Genomic DNA, 16,619 nt, shown 5'->3' with positions numbered 1-16,619 from the left:
GAGAAGGGCGGATATGACGTTAGCAAAGCGACAAGAGAGTCAACAGCGAAAAGTAAATAAACGGCCCCGGGCAAGCACAATAGTTTTTTTGGCAAGCACAGAGAGTAGTTTAACAAGGCTACCGCTAGAGAGAGCGACGTTAATGACTTGTGTCGTTGTTGCGGTAAGAATTTGAGAATACGTGGTGTTATTGCCAACTGATATTGAAGGGACTTTCGCCGCACTAGAGTGACGCTGTTTGCGTCACTGAAATAAACAAATCTGAGTGCACGGTACAGTTTGGAGTTGACTCGAGGCGCAACGGAGGGCGGACTGACCAGACTGATATATCTTGTAGAAGATATATCATTCTGGACTTGCCAGGCAATGTATTCTCACCCTGTCACCCTGACCCTACCACACTTAATGACACTCAGTTTTCTGTGGGCACAGATGGGTTGTGACATGTTAAAACAATAATTTGCTTATCAGCCATTCTGTGTGAGCTGCATTACAATTCTGCATGTTGCTCTGCAGTGCTGGAGGGCAGATGAAAGATTGATTTAATTTCCACACACTCAGTGTAGAAAATACTTGTCTCAGTATTAAATAAAATGACATTTCTAATCATGTCTATCATTCACAAATTATGGCCACTATTGTCTTGCAGTAACATTCAGTCTTTGTCGTTCTCTCACACATGTGAGTGTAGGTTTGTGTTCATGTGTGTGCATGTGCTGGCCTATATGTTTATCCATTCCAGTAGTATGGGCGAATCATCTCTCATTACGTCTGCAATCCATACACGCCACTAATCAATTATATTAAGAGTGTTGTATGTGTGTGCATTGGATTAATGCTGCTGATTGGCCATGTGTGCACCTAATTTAACATTGTAATGTACAGAAGTAAAATGAACAGATGAGACTGTAAAATGTAGATTATACTGCAAATTATACTGGACACATGCTATGGATGATTCTTCTGCTATTGTACATTTAACAAGACCATGTGATTTTAATGATACAGTCACAGAGATGCTTCAGATACACACAGTAATGTAATAACATGTTATTTGCCATAGGTATCTGACATAGGTATCTATTCTATTCTCTAGAACTCTCATAGGTATTCTATTCTCTAGAGCAGTGGTTCCCAACCCTTTTTACGCCAAGGCCCCCCTCCTCTCCGAATTAATACTGCACACAAGCTACGCAATATCGCGTTCATTATCGCAGATGAATCGCCTTCGATAATGAACGCGATATTGCGTAGCTTGTCAGTGAACTATGGCTCTGTCTATTAAATGCCGCTTCATTTGAAAGCAGGTGATGGCGATTTAGCGGTAATCAGGGAACCGGCTTTACTGACGAAATGTGCGTGACAATCACATGCGATATATCGCCCAGCCCTGGTTTGAACCTTTTTTAATAGTTGTGTTTGAGTCCCTCAATTGTCCTGAGTGTGAAAAGACGGATCTCAAAATCATTCAGTCACTGCTGGAAAGGGTTCAAATATGCAAAAATGCTTGAAAACTGAAGAATCTGCAGGATTTTTCTGAAGAACAGAGCTCAGTTTAACTGCTCAGAACAAACAAGGGACTCAAGAACAACCATCACAAAACAAAATAACAGCCGTGGATTATCCAGGTAACCACACACAGTATTGAGAACCAATGGTTCACATACTTATGAACGGGGTATTTTAATAAATTCAGGTATTTTTGGCAGCTACAAAATAATTCTGATTTAACCTTGAGATTTGAGTTAGATATTGAGTTAGATATTTGTATTAGATAGCTTAGATATTTGCATCTACAATGACACTAATGATTTTTAATTTCTGATAGAAATGCAAAATCAATTGGTAGTTATTAATAGAATAACGAGACACAAACCTTTACATTCAATCGTGTTAGGTCCCATTTATTTTTGATCACAGTGCATACACATACAAACTTTTAGCCCAAAATTGCGCACATTTGTAGAAATACACGTTTACCTCAGATTTCATTAGATAGAATATAAGATGTGCTGTACGCAGGGTTTAATAATTACCGAGGTCAGAAAAAAGTAGTTTGCTAGGGGGGTTTGGGGGCATGCTCCCCCAAGAAAATGTAGATTTCCCTGGTGTACATATGTGCATTTTTAAGATGTTTTAAAACTCGTGCACGAGTATTGGAACACGAGTGTTTGTTTACCACCGGCATTCACTGTGTTGTGTTAGTGGATTCATTATGTCGGACTCACCACAGGTAACTCATAATCTGCAGTTGTTACTCCTGTCTCCTGACAAAAACATTGCATGCCGCGCCTGTGGAAAGTTACTGGAGCGCGCACGTCTCTCACAAGGAACGTAATGGCTTTGATTGACAAGCCAGAGGGCCAATCGGCTGATTGGCTGATGTTTTTAAGGCCCTACCTCGTGCACAGATGATGTATATTAATATTATTCCTTTCAGTGCACCTAATAAATAGTCTTTTATCAGTTAGTAAAGACAGTTTCAAGTAATATTGCAAAAATGTGTAAAACAAAACATCCTCTGTAGCACCTTTAACTTACAACAGAACAACGACGGTGCATGCTCGTAGTTTCTTTTGCGCTTTATTTAAGCTATAATATAAAGTAATTATGCAGCGCACGCCAGCGCATTTGCACATGCAATTCTTGAGTGTGTGCCGCGAGCATAGTAACGGCTGATTGGACAGTCATGTTAATTTTTCTGAATTTTACCAACATAGCCTGACAACATATCATCTGACCACAGTTCACTGTTGTTCAACTGAAGCTCCCTCGTCGTCACCTTTTCTGTGCTCGTTTGACTTGTGCCTGGTGCTGAGGTGAAGTCGGAATGCGCGTCTGTGTCCCGTTTGTTGTGAGTTATCTGAGTTTTCATGGGCAGGATAAGCTGTGAGCGGACCGCTTGCCCAAGAGGAAAAATTAGCTGCTACCAGATCTCAATCACCGAAAATCACATTGTATTTGATACAAAACTAACTAAACTTAACCAAATGGGGAAAAAAATCATAACTAAAACTATTTTCATAGTATTTCATTTTCTCCAGTCTCGCATATTATAAACTATAAACTATAAACCCATTCAACCTAACTGCATCGGTCACATTTTTTTACATGATGCACGACCCAGCATACCTGGTTAAAAAAGTCACAGCTCACCACTGATATACAGTATATCAAACCCGATTCCAAAAAAGTTGGGACACTGTACAAATTGTCAATAAAAAAGGAGTACAATAATTTACAAATCTCATAAACTTATATTTTATTCACAATGGAATATAGATAACATATCAAATGTTGAAAGTGAGACATTTTGAAATTTAATGCCAAATATTGGCTCATTTTGGATTTCATGAGAGCTACACATTCCAAAAAAGTTGGGACAGGTAGAAATAAGAGACCGGAAAAGTTAAATGTACATATAAGGAACAGCTGGAGGACCAATTTGCAACTTATTAGGTCAATTGGCAACATGATTGGGTATAAAAAGAGCCTCTCAGAGTGGCAGTGTTTCTCAGAAGTCAAGATGGGCAGAGGATCACCAATTCCCCCAATGCTGTGGCGAAAAATAGTGGAGCAATATCAGAAAGGAGTTTCTTAGAGAAAAATTGCAAAGAGTTTGAAGTTATCATCATCTACAGTGCATAATATCTCTGTGCGTAAGGGTCAAGCCTGGAAAACCATACTGGATGCCCGTGATCTTCGGGTCCTTAGACGGTACTGCATCACATACAGGAATGCTACTGTAATGGAAATCACAACATGGGCACAGGAATACTTCCAGAAAACATTATGGGTGAACACAATCCACCGTGCCATTCGCCGTTGCCAGCTAAAACTCTATAGGTCAAAAAAGAAGCCATATCTAAACATGATCCACAAGCGCAGGTGTTTTCTCTGGGCCAAGGCTCATGGACTGTGGCAAAGTGGAAAACTGTTCTGTGGTCAGACGAATCAAAATTCTTTTTGGAAAACTGGGACGCCATGTCATCCGGACTAAAGAGGACAAGGACAGCCCAAGTTGTTATCAGCGCTCAGTTCAGAAGCCTGCATCTCTGATGGTATGGGGTTGCATGAGTGCGTGTGGCATGGGCAGCTTACACATCTGGAAAGGCACCATCAATGCTGAAAGGTATATCCATGTTCTAGAACAACATATGCTCCCATCCAGACGTCGTCTCTTTCAGGGAAGACCTTACATTTTCCAACATGACAATGACAGACCACATACTGCATCAATTACAACATCATGGCTGCGTAGAAGAAGGATCCGGGTACTGAAATGGCCAGCCTGCAGTCCAGATCTTTCACCCATAGAAAACATTTGGCGCATCATAAAGAGGAAGATGCGACAAAGAAGACCTAAGAGCAACTAGAAGCCTGTATTAGACAAGAATGGGACAACATTCATATTTCTAAACTTGAGCAACTTGTCTCCTCAGTTCCCAGACGTTTGCAGACTGTTATAAAAAGAAGAGGAGATGCCACACAGTGGTAAACATGGCCTTGTCCCAACTTTTTTGAGATGTGTTGATGCCATGAAATTTAAAATCAACTTATTTTTCCCTTAAAATGAAAAATTTTCTTAGTTTAAACATTTGATATGTCATCTATGTTGTATTCTGAATAAAATATTGAAATTTGAAACTTCCACATCATTGCATTCTGTTTTTATTCACAATTTGTACAGTGTTCCAACTTTTTTGGAATCGGGTTTGTATATGTATTAGGGCTGTCGATTATTAACGCATTTAATGCACCCACCCCGCTCCAGACCTACAGCATCTTGCATTTCATACAGTTGATTGGTGATGAACATGAAGCAGGGCAACAACTCACTGCATGATGGAGCTTATAGAATATATTTAGAATGCCCCTAAAATTCATGTTATCGTGGCAAAAATGCCCCTGTATGAGATTTGTCTCATATTTAAATCTTATGATTTATATTACACAAGTAATGAGCACAATATCACACAAGTGCTGTTATGCCTGAATGCATGAGTGCAAATGTGATACTGATTTTATACAACAGTTCAATAAAGTTAATATTGTGTTATTTTAGACACAATATTGTCTGTTTTTGCTCTGTTTTGCCAACAAAAATATTACCTATAAGCCAGAGCAGAACTGATCATCATTCATGTGGTTTAACTGATCAGATAGCTATCTGTTTTGTTAAAACTGTTACATTTACACTTGCCAACATAGGCCTAAATGTTTTTAACCAAAACGAATATAAATCTAATCTTGAATTCCCGCAAGTGGAACAGTGGTGTTTCTGAATGAATCTACGTTTTGAACAAATCAGTTGGGTGTGTAGGAAACTCAGAAGCGCAGACCAGGAGACTTGGGTGTATCTTCAGCGGGATTTTTTATTGAGAATGTGCTGTTGATCACTGCAGTCATCAAGTCCAACTAAGGCAGTGATACATTATAGTTTATATACATTTTAGGGGGCAGTGCTCAGAAATGGAGACAAAGCACCCATGTGATGACCTTAAACAAAACAATGAAGTATACAGTTATAGCAACCCATCCCAGACTCTGGAGCAGGGGTCAGCAACCTTTTTGTCATGAAGTGCCATTTTTAAGTTTCAGAGTTAATCACTGTTATTCATGCATTTTAACTGATCGGATAGCTATCTGTTTTGTTAAACTGTTACATTTACACTTGGCCACATAGGCCTAAATGTGTCTATGCAAAATGAACATAAATCTAATCTTCAATTCCCGCACTATATGCAAATTTAACGGAGTTAACGTCAAAGAAAGCAGGATATGAGCTTCATTTTATTTAACATCAGCCAATTTCAAGATCAAAGACCTCAATTGGAGAGAGAGAGAGAGCAGCGTCAGCACTGGTAAGATAATTTAGTACTACTTTTAATGAAGATGACTGTGTTGAGCTTCAGGATGTGACGCTGATTTCAGTACCATTTGCAGCAGTTAGCACATCGGCTTTCTGAATGATGCTCAGCTGCTCCTCGCTGCTCCTCTGCAGCGATGCGTGCTGCAGTAATGCCGTCTTATCTGGGTACCGGGAGCCGTTATAATGCTCTCACATGTTCAGTTTTTTGCTATTTTAGGAGGAATAAAATTTACATTTGTGGCTTCAACAACCAGATGCATTTTGTCCATTTTTATCTGGAATGCGAAAAAATGCCCTCTCTTTAGGTCTTTGCACGATTAGATCCGATCAGAGATAACACATGAAATGACCTGGTACGCATGAACCGAGTTTCCACATCCATCACAGTCATTTTGATGTGTGTGGAATGTTTAATAGGACTCATGTTAAATAGGAATGTTTAATAGGACTATTACTCACCCTCATGTTGTTCCAAACCTGTAAGACCTTCGTTCATCTTCGGAACACAAGTTGAGATCTTTTTGATGAAATTCGAGAGGTATCTGACTCCTCCAAAGACAGCAATTTAACAGCCACTTTCAAGGTCCAGAAAGGTACTAAAGACATCGTTAAAAATAGTCCATGTGACTGCAGTGGTTCAACCTTAAATTTTGTGAAGCGAAGAGAATACTTTTTGTGCACAAAAACAAAACAAAAATAATGACTTTATTCAACAATATCTTATCTTCTGTCATTCCCCTACACTGTTTATGTTCAACGCTTCCAGGTTCTATGTCAGAATGCGGACTCATTATTGTTTTTCAAAAATGCTGGTGGGGAAAGAGCTAATATATCTGCTGCCAAATTATGAGATAATAATAAAAAAATAAAAAAATATCTATATGGCAAATTTTCCCCATGTTATCCATGTCAAAATTGTGGCCAGTGAAAATGCTAAGTGGCTAGTAACTTTGGAAAACCACTACTAGCCACAGTGGGTGGTGAGCAAAAAAGTTAATGTCAAGCCCTGTGTATACATACATACATATTAGAGCTGCACAATTCTGCATAAAATGAGAATCACGATTTTTTGGTTTTAAATAGAGATCACGATTCTCCCACGATTCTGAATATGCAACCAAACAAAATGTAATTTACTAGAGGTTCTGACAAAATATAAATTGCTGACTCTAATTGCTGGAAAATGTTTGAATGAATTATTTAAAAAATGGTTTTGAATGAATTTAATGAATCATTAATAAATACTTGTCATTGCTGGATGAATCAGCATTTTTGAACGAATCTTTTGAATGAGCGATTCAATGACAAATACATTTTTTAACAGTCAGCCACCTAGTGAAATTAGATGTAATTGATACAACCATTATTTGACGTGCTAAGTTAGTTTCAAAAGCTATTTTGCTCTATTTTGATTGCTGTCGTAGACATCGGTGTTTAAATACTAACTTAAAACTTATATCTCAGTACTTCTGTGATAATGTGAATATTTGTAACACAGAAATAACTAATGTGTGATTCAAAACGGCTCTCTCTGGCTCTGGCAGCACGAACACAGATTTGAATGTTCCGGTATGATTTTGTCAAGGGTTTAATAGACGCGGGAGAATTGTTGTCATTAATAAAGTAGGATCGCAAGAATAAAGTAGGATCGCAAGGGTGCTTGAATCGATTTACTATTAATCGTGCAGCTCTAATACATATACATATGTACTGTACAGTGCTTTGCAAAAGTCTTAGGCCACCATTAGATTTTGTTTCAGTAACTTATTATGGGTATAATGACCATATAGAATTATTTCTCAGTCTTTTTATTACAATATAACCAGAAAATACAGGAAATTTGTATGCAGTATTAAGAAACTAAAAGAAACAAACAAACCCAAAAAAAAAAAAAAAGATTATATAGGCTAAAGTAGCAGGTATTTAGTGACCTCCCCTTATACTTGAGCAATAGCAGAAACCTGGTTCCCTTTCGATACTTCACTCGTACTGCGTATTGGGAAAGGTCTCCTTTTTCCCCGTTACTGAAGCCTTTTTCAATAACGCAGTGTAACTGCATCGTCATTGGTTCACTCATAGACAAGTTGTTGAACCAATGACGGCGCGGCATAGCTGCGCGACCTATGGCGACAGAGCGCGCGAATATTCCCGCCGAAATGGGCGGGGTTTAGGGCTATATAAGCGGGCATTTCGCCATAGGATTTCAGTTCTCTCTCCTTCAGCGACGACTTCACATCGCTCCTCGCTGATCTCCAGCTGAAGCCTTCGCCGCCTGGAAGAAGCTCGCCTGGAAAGAAGCTCTCGCCACCATCGAAGAGGCTCCCGCAGCGGACTGCTGAGCTCGCCGAGGAAGAAGCGCCGGCGCCCTCGTCGACTGCCGCCTCGAGCGCCGTCTCGAGCCGCCCGCTTCCCGCTTCCCGCTTCCGGCCGCCTGCCAGCCCGTCTCCTGCCGCCATCCGGCGCGCCTAAAAGAGCGATTTTCCCGCGGTTTATTGCCGCTCTAAAAGAACTTTCCAACAGCGGTTTTCACTGCTCTAGCGGCCCTCGCCGCTCTAAAAGAGCCCCTCAAACGCCGTTTTCACGGCGGCGGCATTGTTACAAATGCCGCGCCACTCGTGTGGCACATGCAGAGCCCCTCTGCATGACGACGACGGTCACGGTGAGTGCGTCGGCTGCCTGGGTATGCAGAGGCCGCGCTCACCGGGACCTCGTGTTCTCACTGTGAGAACATGAGTCTCGCCTCTCTGCGCTCGCGGATCGCCTTCTTCAGTGAAGGCGATCTCGCCGCTCGCGCCCTCCCGTCTTCTTTCAGCCGGCTAGGAAGAGACGGCGGGGTAGAGCGGCCCAGCGCACGGAGTGGATGACGCCACGCCGGCTTCCCCGCGTGCCTCACCCTCTCCCCCGAGAGAGCTGAGTCCCTCGGCAGATGCGAGCGACCTCATCTCTTTTGGCGGTTCTGAGGACGAGCCGCTTGATGACGTCATGTCTCTCGCGGCCTCTGAATCCGAAGGTTGGGCCGGTGATTCTGACCCCGCCCGCCTTCCCTCGCTGGAGCCCATTGACTGCAAGCCGGGTATGGATGCCGAGCTCTTCCGCATCCTTTCGAAAGCAGTAGAGGTTTTGGACCTCGAATGGGCTCCGCCAGAGGAGCCATCACGGAGCAGGCTCGATGAGTGGTTCCTGCCAGGTTCCCGCCAGGCCCCTTGTCAACGCGCCGCACCGGTTTTCCCAGAGGTTCACAACGAGCTGACGAAGTCATGGCGCGCCCCGTATTCTGCCCGCCTATGTACTACGCATTATTCAGCTCTCACCTCTGTGGATGGCTCTGAAGAGAAGGGTTACGAGCATCTACCGCCCCTGGATGAAGCGGTGGCGGCTCACCTCTGTCCCCCACGGCTGTGGGTTGGAAAACTAAGAGGGCCCTTCCATCCAAGCCCTGCAGGACCACTTCTGCCCTGGCTGGCAGGGCATATACGTCCGCGGGCCAGGCTGCCTCAGCGCTGCACACCATGGCTATTCTCCAGATTAAGGAGATGGACAAGACGGCCTTTTTGGATGCCCCGGTGTCTCCTTCTGGTCTCTTCGGGCCAGCAGTAGAGGGCTTTACGGAGCATTTTACTGCAGCACAAAAGTCGTCTCAGGCTATGCGACACTTCCTGCCTAAACGCCCTAGCTCCACGTCTGCTTCCAGCCGCCCCAAGTCTGCGCCGGCTCAGCAGAACAAAACTGCCCCTCTACCTCTCAGGCAGCACCACCCAAGGAACAGCGCCATCGTAAGCGCTCCTCCTTCCCGAGGCAACGTCAGGGACCCCGGCCTAAGATTACGCTGGACCCAACGCCTCCTAAGCCCTCCTGATATTTCAGGAAGGAAGAGGATGGGGCAAAGTCTCGCCACGGCCGGACCACCCCAAAAGCTCTTTCGTTCCACCCCCCCTCCACCTCGTTCAGATCCGGGCGTGGGAGATATGTTCAGTGTTGTACTAACTGGGCCCAGTGCTGCGTCCATGCAAAACGCTATTCTTATGGCGAACACTATGAATATTCTACCTTCTCTAAGAAAGAGCGAAGTTCCTCTTCCACTCTCTCCAGTGCACGGGCCCCCGATTGGCGGCCCGTCACCCGATACCATTCAGCCCCTTGTCACGCGGGCCGAGGCCTGGCGGGCTATCCCCGGAGTGTCAAGCTGGGTTCTGGGAAACATAAGTCGAGGCTACTCGCTTCAGTTCGCCCGAAGGCCCCCGCGCTTCAGCGGGGTGCTTCAGACTTCAGTCAACACGGACGACGTTCATGTCCTCCGAGCCGAAGTCACGTCTCTTCTGAGGAAAGGAGCTATAGAAATAGTCTCCCCCTCAGAGAGCAATTCGGGGTTCTACAGCTGTTATTTTCTAGTTCCCAAAAAAGATGGCGGTCTCAGACCCATCTTAGATCTCAGGCTCTTGAACCTCTCCCTCATGAGACGGAAGTTCAAGTTGCTAACGCTGAAGCAGATCCTCGCGCAGGTTTGCCCCGGGGACTGGTTCTGCTCGCTGGACCTGAAAGATGCATATTTTCACATCCAGATAGCCCCCCATCACATGCGATTCTTGAGATTCGCGTTCGAGGGTGTGGCTTACCAATATACGGTCCTTCCATTCGGACTGTCCCTAGCTCCTCGACCTTTAACCAAGTGCATGAACGCGGCGCTTTCCCCACTGAGACAGATGGGAATCCGGGTTCTCAATTACCTCGACGACTGGCTCATCCTAGCCCAGTCACGAGCCGAGCTGGAGCATCACAGATCCGTGTTACTCAGCCACTTGGAGTGCCTGGGTCTCAGGGTCAACTTTGCCAAGAGCTCACTGCTCCCCAGCCAGCGTATAACGTTCCTGGGTGCAGTTTTCGACTCAGTCCGTATGACGGCTGTAGTATCTCCAGAGCGCGCTCTGGCCATTCAGCAGCTCGCGGCATCGGTCAGGAACAGAGCCTATTTCCCTCTGAAGTTTTTCCAGAGGATGCTAGGGCTGATGGCTTCCGCCTCCCCGGTTCTGCAGCTCGGCCTTCTTCGGATGCGGCCTCTGCAGTACTGGTTGAAGTTCCGGGTCCCTCCTCACGCCTGGCGGCACGGCCGCCTGCGTCTCAGGGTCAATCAGGCCTGTTTGGCAGCTCTGAAACCCTGGATGAACCCTGTATGGTTCAGCCAAGGGGTACCCCTACAGGCGGTGTCCAGAAGGACGGTGCTCTCAACGGATGCGTCCAACGCAGGTTGGGGCGCTCTTTGCGAGGGCAGACCGGCCTTTGGCTCGTGGTCTCACGAGGAATGCCATCTGCACATCAACTGCCTCGAGATGTTGGCAGTGATTCGAGCCCTTCATGCGTTCCAAGCACACCTGACAGGGCGCCACGTCTTAGTCCAGTCGGACAGCATGACAGTGGTGTCATACATAAATCACCAGGGCGGTCTTTCGTCCAGCCGCTTATGCGCTCTGGCGAAGCATCTTCTGGAATGGACATCACCGAGGTTTCAGTCGCTCAGGGCGACTCACATACCCGGGAGAACAAACTTGGGAGCAGACATGCTATCTCGGAGCAATGTCCCCTCAGACGAGTGGATGCTCCACCCCCAGAAGGTTCTCATGATCTGGGAGTTCTTCGGAAAGGCAGAGGTAGACCTCTTCGCTTCAGAAGGCAACTCTCACTGCCCAATTTATTTCTCAAAGGAGGAAGATGCGCTGGCCCATGTCTGGCCCAGCACCCTCCTTTACGCTTTTCCCCGATCGCTCTGATCCCACAGGTCATCAGACGAATCAGGGAAGACAAGCACAGAGTCCTCCTGGTGGCCCCGCTCTGGAGGAGCCAAGTTTGGTCCTCAGAGCTGTTCAGGCTTTCCACAAAAGCTCCGTGGCCGATCCCCCTGAGACGGAACCTCCTCTCTCAGGCGAACAGGACGATTTGGCATCCCCAGCCAGAACTCTGGGCTCTGCACCTCTGGTCCCTCGACGGGAGCCTGCTAACCTCCCCGGGGACGTGCTGAATACCATTTCTCAGGCAAGAGCTCCGTCCACGAGACGCCTCTACGCCCAGAAATGGTCGGTCTTTGTTGACTGGTGTTCTACACGCAACATAGACCCAGTGGAGTGTGACGTATCTCCGATACTGTCTTTTCTCCAGGAGCGTTTGAATCTGGGTCGCACCCCTTCAACGCTCAAAGTTTACGTAGCAGCCATTGCAGCGTTTCACGCTCCTATCGCTGGCCAGTCAGTGGGACGAAACAACCTTGTGGTGCGTTTCTTGAGAGGTTCTAGGCGATTAAATCCTCCTCGTCCTCTCACTGTTCCCACCTGGGACCTCTCTTTGGTCCTCAGAGCTCTTAAAGGGCCTCCCTTTGAGCCACTGCGTTCAGCTGACCTCAGTCCCCTGACACTCAAAACCGCTCTGCTACTTGCACTAGCATCGGTTAAGCGAGTTGGTGACTTGCAGGCCCTCTCCGTGAGCCCTGCATGCCTTGAGTTCGGGCCCAACGACTCCAAAGTCGTTTTGAAACCTAGGCATGGCTACGTCCCTAAGGTGCTCTCGACTCCATTCAGAGCACAGGTTATTTCCCTCTCAGCGCTTCCTCCCTCGTCAGACGAGCGAGAGTTGGAACTACTCTGCCCTGTCAGGGCATTAAGGACCTACGTTGATCGATCACAGCCTTTTCGGCAATCTGATCAGCTCTTTATCTGCTTTGGTGGCCGCACCAAGGGGTCTTCGGTCTCAAAGCAACATCTTTCGCGTTGGATAGTCGACGCTATTGCTCTTTGTTACTCCTCTATGGGCCTCGACTGCCCCATAGGAGTTAGAGCTCACTCTACTAAAGGAATGGCTTCCTCTTGGGCCTGGTCTAGTGGAGTTTCGATTAAAGACATCTGTGAGGCGGCCGGCTGGTCCTCGCCGTCCACTTTTGTCAGATTTTATCATTTGGACGTCCCGACCTTACAAGCTCGGGTCCTCTCGGTATGATCCAGCGGCCTCTATCGAGCTCTGCTTCATGCCACTCTGGGAGTTAACTCCCTTTTTGTAGTGTAACGAGGGTTCAACGGCTCCGGCCTTCTCACTTGTCCTCTGGTTCCCTCACGGTGCCCAAGACAAGTCCAGTCGTTCCCTGCCGTGGCACGGCGCGGTTGAATTCGTTCCCCATACGCAGTACGAGTGAAGTATCGAAAAGGAACGTACTCGGTTACTAACGTAACCTCGGTTCCCTGAGATACGGAACGAGTACTGCGTTACATGCCGTTCCACGAGGCTGCGGCTTCAGTGTCGTCGCTTCAGTCGAATGACCTGAAATCCTATGGCGAAACGCCCGCTTATATAGCCCTAAACCCCGCCCATTTTAGCGGGAATATTCGCGCGCTCTGTCGCCATAGGTCGCGCAGCTATGCCGCGCTGTCATTGGTTCAACAACTTGTCTATGAGTGAACCAATGACGATGCAGTTACACTGCGTTATTGAAAAAGGCTTCAGTAACGGGGAAAAAGGAGACCTTTCCCCATACGCAGTACTCGTTCCGTATCTCAGGGAACCGAGGTTACGTTAGTAACCGAGTACGTTCTCTTAAACCTAAATGGAATGGAAAAGGACTTGTAGGCAAAGAAAACTTTCAAAATATTATAAGTTTCGCTTCTTCTTAAAGAAGCCTCTTTTTTTAACATTTTGTGTACATATTTTCTGTTTGTATCATAATAAAGACTTATCACATATCATATATATATATATATATATATATATATATATATATATATATATATATATATATACATATATATAATTCTTTTTTTTTTTTTTTTGTGGAATAAAAAACTAAACAAACAGTGCAGCTGAACTTGCAACTGGTCATCTCACCATGACACCCGCTGGTGCCCTCTCAAAAACACTATGAGGAAGAAACCAAGTATTTCCTATCTCTGACATTAGCCGTTTACCAGTAAATTACAGCTTGGTTGATCTGACGTAGATTAAATGTATGGCATCATTCAAAGTGGCTTTTATACACAATGACACAGCAGAATGTACCACAACCTCATTACTTAAATTATTACTGCTCCCATGAACCTACTTCCCTGTGCAGCATTCTCAAAGAACTCTCCCATCTCTCTCATTTCTTTTTTAATCTCTTCTAGAAGTCTTTGATGCTAAAACCAGCACGGTCAATACTGGTCTCTCTCTCATCTTTCATCTCCTGACGTTCAGCACTCAGACGTGTCACTTCTTTCCTTCACTCCCACTCACGCCCGTCTCTCCGGTCCTATTCCCTCTCTCTTTTGGCAACTGGGTCATGAGAATGAGAGTGAAAGCAAACACTAGCAATCGATCAGATGGTGAGAGAAGGACCTGGAGGAAGCACAAATTAAAATGAATTATCTGAATGATTATTATTTTCTATTTTCATGTATTTATAAAGGACAATTTTAGAGAAGAAAAATTTTATTAACCTAGAAACAGTTTCTTCTAGTGATCGACCGACATTGATTTTTTTTTTTAGAACCAGTACCAATAGTTTGTGTGTTTATGTGCCCGATAACCGATATGCAGAACCAATATTTATTTACTGTTACTTCTGTTTTTGACACAATTACAACTGAACAAACCATTTTATTTATAACAATCACTCCCTCCTTGCATAGAAAACAAAACAAATCTTATTTAAAAAGCATCAGCAGCAACACTAATGTTAACAATAAGCAAAATAAATGTAGAATGTCAAGTAATCTTCATTTATATAGCGCTTTTCACAATACACATTGTCTCAAAGCAGCTTCACAGTGACAATAGGAAAATTATTATCGAGCTAAAGTTGGTTTTTGATTGAATCATGTCCGTTGTAAAAATTGTTAATTATTACTTTAGGGGATGCTTAAATGACACCTTTCCTACTGAAAAACTGAATACCTTTAATGCATTCTTGCTGTTCATTTACATGTTTAGTCTATAGGTTTGCATGTTTGATCTATGCGAACTGGAATAATTTGATAACGTTTTATCTATACATAGGGAAAGGAAAGGGAAGGAGGCCTTCTCAGGGGATAGTTTAGTTGACACTGTTATCGTCAATGTTGTTATCGTCATGTCTATATGCAGGTCCTTCATCTCATCTGGATACGGCCTGGATCTGGCAGGCTTCGGCAAACCTCGGGATAAACAGAGAGAGACTAATATTAGCGTAGACACCATTCTTTTTATGATGTAGCAAGGCTGACCTAATCTATACAGCCTAACAATTTACATGATTTGAGTTATAGAAGTAGATAATGTGTTATGTGTATGCAAGTTTAAACAGATGTGTTTTTAGTTTAGATTTAACCTGACAGAGTGTGTCTGCTTCTCAAACAGCGATAGGAAGACTGTTCCAAAGTTTAGGTGCTAAATAGGAAAAGGATCTACCGCCTGCGGTTGATTTTGATATTCTAGGTATTATCAACTGTCCTGAATTCTGAGATCACAATAGACATGAAGGACTATAATGCATTAAGAGCTCTCTCAGGTACTGGGGAGCTAAACCATTTAGTGCTTTGTAGGGAAGTAGTAAGACTTTAAAATCTATGATTATGTTTAATAGGGAGCCAATGCAGTGTTGACAGAACCGGGCTAATATGATCATACTTCCTGGTTCTAGAAGGACTCTAGCTGCTGCGTTTTGGACCAGCTTTAGTTTGTTTAACAGGCGAGCGGAACAACCACCCAGTAGAGCGTTACAGTAATCTAGCCTTGAGGTCATGAATGTCTGATGTTTTCAAATGGAGAAAATAAAGTAAAGACAGGAGTCATATCAACTTTGCAGAAATGTAATACTTCATTTTAAACTACAGTTTTAGTAGATTTATTAGCTGTTTAATAGGCTAAAGAGTGAAGAATAATTCACTGGATAATGTTAACTGAATAATATTCTCTGGAATATTGGAATATAACAAAAAAAAAAAACATCGTATTTTATTGCATTTCTCGACTGGTATGTTATATCAGAATTATTAATAATGTTTTGTCATTCTAGATTATGAAATATCTGCTGACAAAGTGCTAGGAGATAAATAATTAATTTCCATAGAGTTGTGTTTACTTGGATGTTTATTAGCGAATTAATAGTTATATAGTAAATGTTTATATAATTACGGTGTTTTAAACAAGTGAATCTTGTTAAAAGTTACATGCGATGGCCATACTGGAGAATTTCCTGAACATCAACCCGCTGAGTGAACAGCAAAATGCAGATGACTTCACGAGACTAATGATGAGCATAGACAACAGAAAGAGAATTAAATTCAGCGCTTTTATTTCCAACATGTGCTCATTCATGGCTGTATTATTTAATTCATGCAAAGTTACATCTTTATTGGGATAGGATGTGACGGATTATCTTACGTGACTCCGTGAGCTTGTCTCTATTTGTTAGAGACAAGCTGCATAAACTAGCTACATTTCAGGCATTTATGTAACACATCTAATTTGTGCATTAATGGCTGTTATGTTAAATAAAGTTAATTACAGCAAAGCAGGTAAGTATACTTTACCTGTGTACGCCGTTGTCTCGTCTCCCCTCAGATGCGCTGTAATGGCGATCCTGTGCGCAATTCTCAAAACACCCACAGGATGGCAGCATTTATCGGTAAATCCGATATTAATAATGCTCAAATATCGGGGAAAATATCGGTAAATCGATATATCAGTCGATCTCTAGTTTCTACCGATGTTTATTCCTGTATGGATTGTTGATGTACACTGATCAGAATCTATGCAA

General features: G+C 43.9%; 1 protein-coding gene across 4 annotated transcripts in view; it reads left to right on the top strand.

The window, feature by feature from the left end:
• cep89 (centrosomal protein 89) overlaps positions 1-16,619 on the top strand; it is a 114,577-nt gene that overhangs the window by 84,281 nt on the left and 13,677 nt on the right. The gene's annotated exons all lie outside the window — the stretch shown is intronic.

The sequence above is a fragment of the Megalobrama amblycephala genome, linkage group LG3 (assembly GCF_018812025.1).
Source record: "Megalobrama amblycephala isolate DHTTF-2021 linkage group LG3, ASM1881202v1, whole genome shotgun sequence".
In the NCBI taxonomy this organism is placed as follows: Eukaryota; Metazoa; Chordata; class Actinopteri; order Cypriniformes; family Xenocyprididae; genus Megalobrama; species Megalobrama amblycephala.
This window is presented reverse-complemented; position numbering and strand designations above follow the sequence as displayed.